Below are 8,983 nucleotides of genomic sequence, written 5' to 3' on the forward strand. Positions count from 1 at the left end.
GGGCATTAAAGCTTGCTTTAAACGAGATCATTGAAAAATCAGTTTTAAGTTCATACAATGTCATATCATTAAACTGTGTTTTCACTTATGAAATATGACTGCCATGCCAATGCTATTTTGTTTTAGCAGTGCTATTGTATGGTGAAAATGTTTCAATATCATACAATAGCCTAAAGCACATTTTAGTTAAACTTTCTTGAAATATTTATGATATTATGGATCTCTCAGCTTAATTTTCAAATGGATTTACTAAAATTCATTGGGTTGCTCTATCCATGAGCCCACTTCAGTAGCAGATCTACAGGGCTAGAATTTTCAAATATACCACTTACTGGTCTTATTCTGTATCCAAAGAAGTATTATATAGGGTCCCGTGTGTGACAAATACTTGCCAAAGGTTGACAAAGGAAGCAGCTCTGCTGATTCTGACTTCCTGCTTTGTTCACTATAGCCACGACTACTGATGTATTCTGTAATTTGTTTCTATTATTGGCCCAGCAACTATGGGGAGAGACTTCAGAGAGGCGAGGCAAGCAAACCAGGAATGAATCAATGGTGGAGGTATCCAAAAGAAAAGAAAAGAAAAAAAAAGAGAGTGGAATCATGTCATTTGCAGCAACATGGATGATCATTATACTAACTGAAAGAAGCTAGGCCCAAAAAGACAAATATTGCATGTTTTCACTTATATTTGGAAGCTGAAACAGTTGATCATATAAGACAGAGGGTGGAATGATAACCAAATACTAGAAAGGGTATGTGGATGGAAGCGGGTATTAAGAAAGGTTGCTTAATGAGTACAAGCATACAGTTAGAAGGAATACATTCTAATGCTCAATAGCAGAGTAGGGTGACTACAGTTAACAACAACGTATCGTATATTTTAAAATAGCTAGAAAAGAGGACTTAAAACCTTCCCAGCACATACAAATGAGAAGTACTTGAGGGTGATGGATACTGAAAATACTCTGACTTGATCATGACATGTTCTATGCGTGTAACAAAATATCACATGTGCCCCATAAACATGTACAAATATTATGTATCAGCAAAAAAATAGGTAGAGGCATCTGACTTCTCTGGGCCTTAGTATAATGGTGCTGGTGCTGTGGTCATCAGAACATTGGTGACAGAAGAATCCCCGTGATGTTTTAGTTTCCTAAAGAGTAGCAGAGTGATTTCGAGCCCTTCTATTTCACTTAAACACCACACATGTGCACCACAAAGTCGAAGTGAAAGCAACAGAAATCCATCTTGATTCAGAATAGCAGTTGATGTCTGAGTTTGCTCCCCATACATATTCCTGCAGACATGGGTGAGAGCCAAAATATCTAACAAACCGGAATAGAATGGGCACTAACTAATCAGGGTAGCTGGGAGCAGCCATAGGGGCATACTACTGAGTACCTACCTTCTACTTTTTATTATTATTATACTTTAAGTTCTGTGATACATGTGCAGAACGTCTAGTTTTGTTACATAGGTATACACATGCCATGTTGGTTTGCTGCACCCATCAACCTGTCATCTACAGTAGGTATTTCTCCTAATGCTTTCCCTCCCATAACCCCCTACCCACTGACAGGCCCCAGTGTGTGATGTTCCCCTCCCTGTGTCCTTGTGTTCTCATTGCTCAACTCTCACTTATGAATGAGAACATGTGGTGTTTGGTTTTCTGTTCTTGTGATAGTTTGCTAAGAATGATGGTTTCCAGCTTCATCCATGTCCCTGAAAAAGACATGAACTCATCCTTTTTTATGGCTGCATAGTATTCCATGGTGTATATGTGCCACATTTTCTTTATCCAGGTCTATCATTGATGGGCATTTGGGTTGGTTCTAAGCCTTTGCTATTGTGAATAGTGCCACAATAAACATATGTGTGCACGTGTCTTTATAGTAGAATGATTTATAATCTTTTGGGTATATACCCAGTCATGGGATTGCTGGGTCAAATGGTATTTTTAGTTATAGATCCTTGAGGAATTGTCACTCTGTCTTCCACAATGGTTGAACTAATTTACATTCCTACCAACAGTGTAGAAGCATCTCAGTACCCACCTTCTTACAGAGCGTGTCTTCAGCTTGGTGAAGAGAGGGTCTTCTGAATTTCTAGGTGGGGGTAAACTTATCCCCTTTATTTCACCATTATCAGAAGGTGCTCTGCTCCTGCCCTGCCACTGCTCTCCTGCCAGGTAGGAGAAGAACTAGTGATGGTTTAAGTTAATATTGCTTTGAGAGTCTTAATCTCCTCAGCTGCTGACAAAGTTGCTTTTACTCTACTCATTACTTAGTTCAGTTCAATTTCTTTTTAATCTCTTTAGAAAAGGTGAGGTAGGTTTTTGTTGGGTTTGTCAAAGATCAGATGGTTGTAGATGTGTGGCATTACTTCTGAAGCCTCTCTTCTGTTCTATTGGTCTATATCTGTTTTGGTACCAGTACCATGTTGTTTTGGTTACTGTAGCCTTGTAGTATAGTTTGAAGTCAGGTAGCGTGATGCCTCCAGCTTTGTTCTTTTTGCTTAGGATTGTCTTGGCTATGTGGACTCTTTTGGTTCCATATGAAATTCAAAGTAGTTTTTTCTAATTCTGTGAAGAAAGTCAATGGTAGCTTGACAGGGATAGCATTGAATCTATAAATTACTTTGGTCAGTATGGCCGTTTTCACAATATTGATTCTTCCTATCCATGAGCATGAAATTTTTTCCATTTGTTTGTGTCCTCTCTTATTTCCTTGAGCTGTGGTTTGTAGTTCTCCTTAAAGAGGTCCTTCACAGCCCTTTTAAGTTGTATTCGTAGGCATTTTATTCTCTTTGTAGCAATTGTGAATTGGCTCATGATTTGGCTCTCTGTTTGTCTATTATTGGCGTATAGGAATGCTTGTGATTTTTGCACATTGATTTTGTATCCTGAGAGTTTCCTGAAGTTGCTTATCAGCTTAAGAAGATTTTGGGCTGAGATGATGGGGTTTTTTAAATATACAATCATGTCATCTGCAAACTAGAGACAATTTGACTTCCTTTCTTTCTATTTGAATACCTTTTTTCTTTCTCTTGCCTGATTGCCCTGGCCAGAACTTCCAATACTATTCTGAATAGGAGTTGTGAGAGAGGGCATCCTTGTCTTGTGCCAGTTTTCAAAGGGGATGCTTGCAGCTTTTGCCCATTCAGTATGATATTGACTGTAGGTTTGTCATAAATAGCTCTTATTTTTTGAGATACATTCTATCAATACCTAGTTTATTGAGAGTTTTTAGCATAAAGGGGGTGCTGAATTTTATCCAAGGCCTTTTCTGAGTCTATTGAGATAATCCTGTGGTTTTTGTCATCAGTTCTGTTTATGTGATGGATTACATTTATCGATTTGCATATGTTGAACCAACTTGCATCCCATGGATGAAGCCAATTTGATCATGGTGGATAAGCTTTTTGATGTGCTGCTGGATTCAGTTTGCCAGTATTTTATACAGGATTTTTACATCGATGTTCATCAGGGACATTGGCCTGAAATTTTCTTTTTTTGTTGTGTCTCTGCCAGGTTTTGGTAACAGGTTGATGTTGGCCTCATAATATGAGTTAGGGAGGATTCCCTCTTTTTCTGTTGATTGGAATAGTTTCACAAGGAATGGTACCAGCTCCTCTTTGCACCTCTGGTAGAATTAGGCTGTGAATCCATCTGGACCTGGGCTTGTTTTGGTTGGTAGGCTATTAATCACTGCCTCAATTTCAGAACTTGTTATTGGTCTATTCACGGATTCGACTTTTTCCTGGTTTAGTCTTGAAAGGGTGTATATGTCTAGGAACTTATATATTTCTTCTAGATTTTCTAGTTTACTTGCATAGATATGTTTATAGTATTCTCTCTTTTCTTCTTTATTAGTCTGGCTAGCAGTCTATCAATTTTATTGATCTTTTCAAAAAAACCTGCTCCTGGATTCATAAATTTTTTGAAGGGATTTTCATGTCTCTACCTCCTTCAGTTCTGGTCTGATCTTAGTTATTTCTTGCCTTCTGCTAGCTTTTGAATTTGTTTGCTCTTGCTTCTCTAGTTCTTTTAATTGCGATATTAGGGTGTTGATTTTAGATCTTTCCTGCTTTCTCCTGTGGGCATTTAGTGTTTATACATTTCCCTCTAAACACTGCTTTAGCTGTGTCCCAGAGATTCTGGTATGTTGTGTATTTGTTCTCACTGGTTTCAAAGAACTTATTTATTTCTGCCTTAATTTTGTTATTTACCCAGTAGTCATTCAGGAGCAGGTTGTTCAGTTTCCATGTAGTTGTGTGGTTTTGAGTGAGTTTCTTAATCCTGAGTTCGAATTTGATTGTACTGTGATCTGAGAAACTGTTTGTTATGAGTTCCATTCTTTTGCATTTGCTGAGGAGCATTTTACTTGCAATTATGTGGTCAATTTTAGAATAATTACGATGTGGTGCTGAGAAGAATGTATATTCTGTTGATTTGGGGTGGAGAGTTCTGTAGATGTCTATTAGGTCCACTTGGTCCAGAGCTGCGTTCAAGTCCTGAATATCCTTATTAATTTTCTGTCTTGTTGATCTGTCTAATATTGACAGTGGGGCGGGGCACTAAAGTCTCCCACTATTATTGTGATTATTGTGTGGGAGTCTAAGTCTCTTTGTAGGTCTCTAAGAACTTGCCTTATGAATCTGGGTGCTCCTGTATTGGGTGCATATATATTTAGGATAGCTCTTCTTGTTGCATTGATCCCTTTACCATTACGTAAATACCCTTCTTTGTCTTTCTTGATCTTTGTTGGTTTAAAGTCTGTTTTATGAGAGACTAGGATTGCAACCCCTGGGTTTTTTTGTTGTTTGTTTGTTTTTGCTTTCCATTTGCTTGGTAAATATTCCTCCATTCCTTTATTTTGAGCCTATGTGTATCTTTGTATGTGAGATGGGTCTCCTGAATACAGCACACCGATGGGTCTTGACTCTTTATCCAAGTTGCCAGTCTGTGTCTTTTATTTGGGGCATTTAGCCCACTTACATTTAAGGTTAATATTGTTATGTGTGAATTTGATCCTGTCATTATGATGCTGGCTGGTTATTTTGCCTGTTAGTTCATGCAGTTTCTTCATAGTGTCAATGGTCTTTACAATATAGTGTGTTTTTGCAGTGGCTGGTACTGATTTTTCCTTTCCATATTTAGTGCTTCCTTCAGGAGCTCTTGTAAGGCAGGACCTGGTGGTGACAAAATATCTCAGCATTTGCTTGTCTGTAAAGGATTTCATTTCTCCTATGTTTATGGAGCTTAGTTTGGCTGGATATGAAATTCTGGTTTGAAAATTCTTTTCTTTAAGAATGTTGAATATTGGCCCCCACTCTCTTCTGGCTTGTAGTGTTTCTGCAGAGAGATCTGCTGTTAGTCTGATGGGCTTCCCTTTGTGGGTAACCCGACCTTTCTCTCTGGTTGCCCTTAACATTTTTTCCTTCATTTCAACCTCGGTGAATCTGACAATTATGTGTCTTGGGGTTGCTCTTCTCAAGGATTATCTTTGTGGTGTTCTCTGTATTTCCTGAATTTGAATGTTGGCCTGTCTTGCTAGGTTGGGGAAGTTCTCCTGGATAATATCCTGAACACTTTTCCAACTTGGTTCCATTCTCTCCATCACTTTCAAACAATGGGGAAAGGATTCCCTATTTAATAAATGGTGTTGGGAAAACTGGCTAGCCATATGCAGAAAACTGAAACTGGACCCCTTCCTTACACCTTATACAAAAATTAACTCAAGATGGATTAAAGACTTAAATATAAGCCCTAAAACCATAAAACCCCTAGACGACAACCTAGGCAATACTATTCAGGACATAGGCATGGGCAAAGAATTCATGACTAAAACACCAAAAGCAATGGCAACAAAAGCCAAAATTGACAAACGGGATCTAATTAAAGTAGAGAGCTTCTGCACAGCAAAAGAAACTATCATCAGAGTGAACAGGCAACCTACAGAAGGGGAGAAAATTTTTGCAATCTATCCATCTGACAAAGGGCTAATATCCAGAATCTACAAGGAACTTAAACAAATTTACAAGAAAAAAACAAATCCTTCAAAAAGTGGGTGAAGGATATAAACAGACATTTCTCAGAAGAAGACATTTATGCAGCCAACAAACATATGAAAAAAAAAAAAAAAACTCATCCTCATTGGTCGTTAGATAAATGCAAATCAAAACCACAATGAGATACCGTCTCATGCCAGTTAGAATGGCAATCATTAAAAAGTCAGGAAACAACAGATGCTGGAGAGGATGTTGAGAAATAGGAACACTTTTACAATGATGGTGGGAGTATAAATTAGTGCATCCATTGTGGAAGACAGTGTGGCGATTCCTCAAGGATCTAGAACTAGAAATACCATTTGACTCAGCAATCCCATTACTGGGTATATACCTAAGGATTATAAATCATTCTACTATAAAGGCATATGCACAAGTATGTTTACTGCAGCACTATTCACAATAGCAAAGACTTGGAACCAACCCAAATTCCCATCAATGATAGACTGGATAAAGAAAATGTGGTTCATATATACCACGGAATACTATGCAGCCATAAAAAAGGATGAGTCCTTGTCCTTTGCATGGACATGGATCAAGTTGGAAACCATCACTCTCAGCAAATTAACACAGGAAGAGAAAATCAAACACCACATGTTCTCACTGATAAGTGGGAGATGAGCAATGAGAACACATGGACACAGGGAGGGGAACATCACACACTAGGGCCTGTCAGTGGGTGGGGAGCTAGGGGAGGGATAGCATTAGGAGAAATACCTAATGTAGACGAGTTGATGGGTGCAGCAAACCAGCATGGTACGGGCATGCCTATGTAACAAACCTGTACGTTCCGCACATTTATCCCAGAACTTAGAGTATATCAATAATAAAAAAAGAGAATAAGTAAAAAAAAAAATAAATAAAAAGAAAGAAAGAAAGAAAAGAAAAGGAGAGGTAGGTAAAAGAGAGAGAGGAAAGAAAACTAGTAGTTATCCTACTCTAAAAAAACTACTATTCAACTAAGACAACTAAGAAAAATATATTCCAGTAAAAAAATTTTAAAATTACATTATAAGGGTGAACAGGACTATTTAAATAATCTGTACTTTAGTTAATTAATAATCCAGATTAGTACAAATTTTTTAAATCCAGATTAATATTAGACCTCTTTTAGAATTTGTCTAGCAGGTTTTCCAGTTTCCACCAGAAAACCCCATAAAAATACTTATCTATTGGGTTATCCTGCTAGATAAAAATCTTAGAAAGCTCTAACATTAATCTGAATTTTTAAAAAAGGCAAATTGTAGAATCTAAGGAGCAGTTATCTTAATATGTCTTCTATTCATATCAATGGCAGGTGTGTGTGGCAAACTTTTCTCTTCTCCAGATGTTGTGTCCTGATCAACCCTTGTTTTCTTTATGGTCAAATCAGTGTCTTCAGCAGGCACTCTGCATAGAATCATTGGTTTCAGAACACGATGCCCTGTCCTATTCAAAGGAAGAGTCTCATTCGGAGAAACACTAATAATTTTGGCTAAATAGCTAGTAATAACTAACTTAAAAATATTTGGCTGTGACTTTTATTTAAACATTAAAAAAGAGTTAAAGCAATATATGAATATGGTAAAAAAAATTCAAATAGTATCGAGCAAAGTTAAATGAAAAGTAAAATCCCCTTTTCTTTACCCCCAATCCTAGCTCCTCTTCTGAAAAATAAACGATAGTTTCTTTTTCATTCTTTGAAACTAGGAAAAAAAGGAAAGAAGGCAGGAATGAAGGAGAGAAATAAGGAGCAAGAAAGTTGTACACAATGGGATTATTCTGTACACTCCTTGGCATTTTGGTATATTTGTCCTACAGTAGTTCTTGGAATCTGTTCCCAATGAATGTATTTGGATCATTCTTTCAAAGGCTGTAATATGATAATTTTTGAATGTATAGAAAATTACAAAGTTTGGTACATAGCACCCATACTGCCCCAATCTTGATTAAAATTATCAATGTTTTGCGCTATTTGATGATTTTATCTTTCAATCATCTATGTAGCTTTTTTTTTCTGAATAATTGCAATGTAAACTGCAGATATCATGACACTTCACTCTAAAATCCATCAGAACTTAGTGCTTAAAACTGAGAACAGCATCTTGTATAGCCATTTCTGTATCTAACAAAATTAATAATTATCAAATATAACAATAATTAATAATACCCAGTGACTACCAAAATGCATCCAATTATTTCCCAATTGTCATCAACTGATTTCTGTAGAACTTGTATTTCATTAATGATGACATCTTGAATTTGTATATCAAGTTTTTAAAATCTCTGATAATCTAGAACAATGAGCTCCTTCATACATTTTTTAAAGATGACAGTGACTTTATGAAGAGATCAACCCTGTTTGGTTGTTTCCTCAGGATGTCATTTAACTTGTTCCTCTACTCCTTATCTTCTGCATAACTAACCAATATGCCTATATTTCATGCATTGCGGTAAGTGTATTTTGTATATCTAATCTCATTTAATCCTTACAACAACCCAGAGATACTAATTATACTAGTACACCTATTTTACTGATAAGAACATGGAGGTTAGAGAGGTCAATTCAATTCTCTAAGGTCAAATATTGTCTGTGTTCTCTTCCCTGTTCTTTCTACGTATGTCACATATAGTTTTATCTAGTGTCATAACATTTAGAGTTGGAAAACACTGTGTGATATGGCTAGTCATATAATTATTTAGTACATAATTTTCAAATGCAAAAAGCACTTAATGAGCTGGTGTCACCATGAAAGGTCAGCTGGCTTCTCACAGGGTGGCATTACATTTGTAAATCTGCCAAGGTATAAAGCAGTGTTTACAAAGTGTGGCATACAAGGTAATTTTTGATCCACGCACGAAAAATTTTTATTTCTGTAATAATTTATTCTAATGCATCTTAGGGAAATAACATAACTAGTTCACTGACCTC

The 8,983-nt window shown here is 36.7% G+C and overlaps 1 non-coding gene across 1 annotated transcript; it reads left to right on the plus strand.

Moving 5' to 3' along the window:
• The first annotated feature begins 7,166 nt into the window (after nucleotides 1-7,166).
• Nucleotides 7,167-7,228, plus strand: LOC115893343. The gene has a single exon (XR_004053357.1). It is a non-coding gene; the product is annotated as a U7 small nuclear RNA (small nuclear RNA).
• The last annotated feature ends 1,755 nt before the right edge of the window (nucleotides 7,229-8,983 follow it).

The sequence above is a fragment of the Rhinopithecus roxellana genome, chromosome 14 (assembly GCF_007565055.1).
Source record: "Rhinopithecus roxellana isolate Shanxi Qingling chromosome 14, ASM756505v1, whole genome shotgun sequence".
Lineage (NCBI taxonomy): Eukaryota > Metazoa > Chordata > Mammalia > Primates > Cercopithecidae > Rhinopithecus > Rhinopithecus roxellana.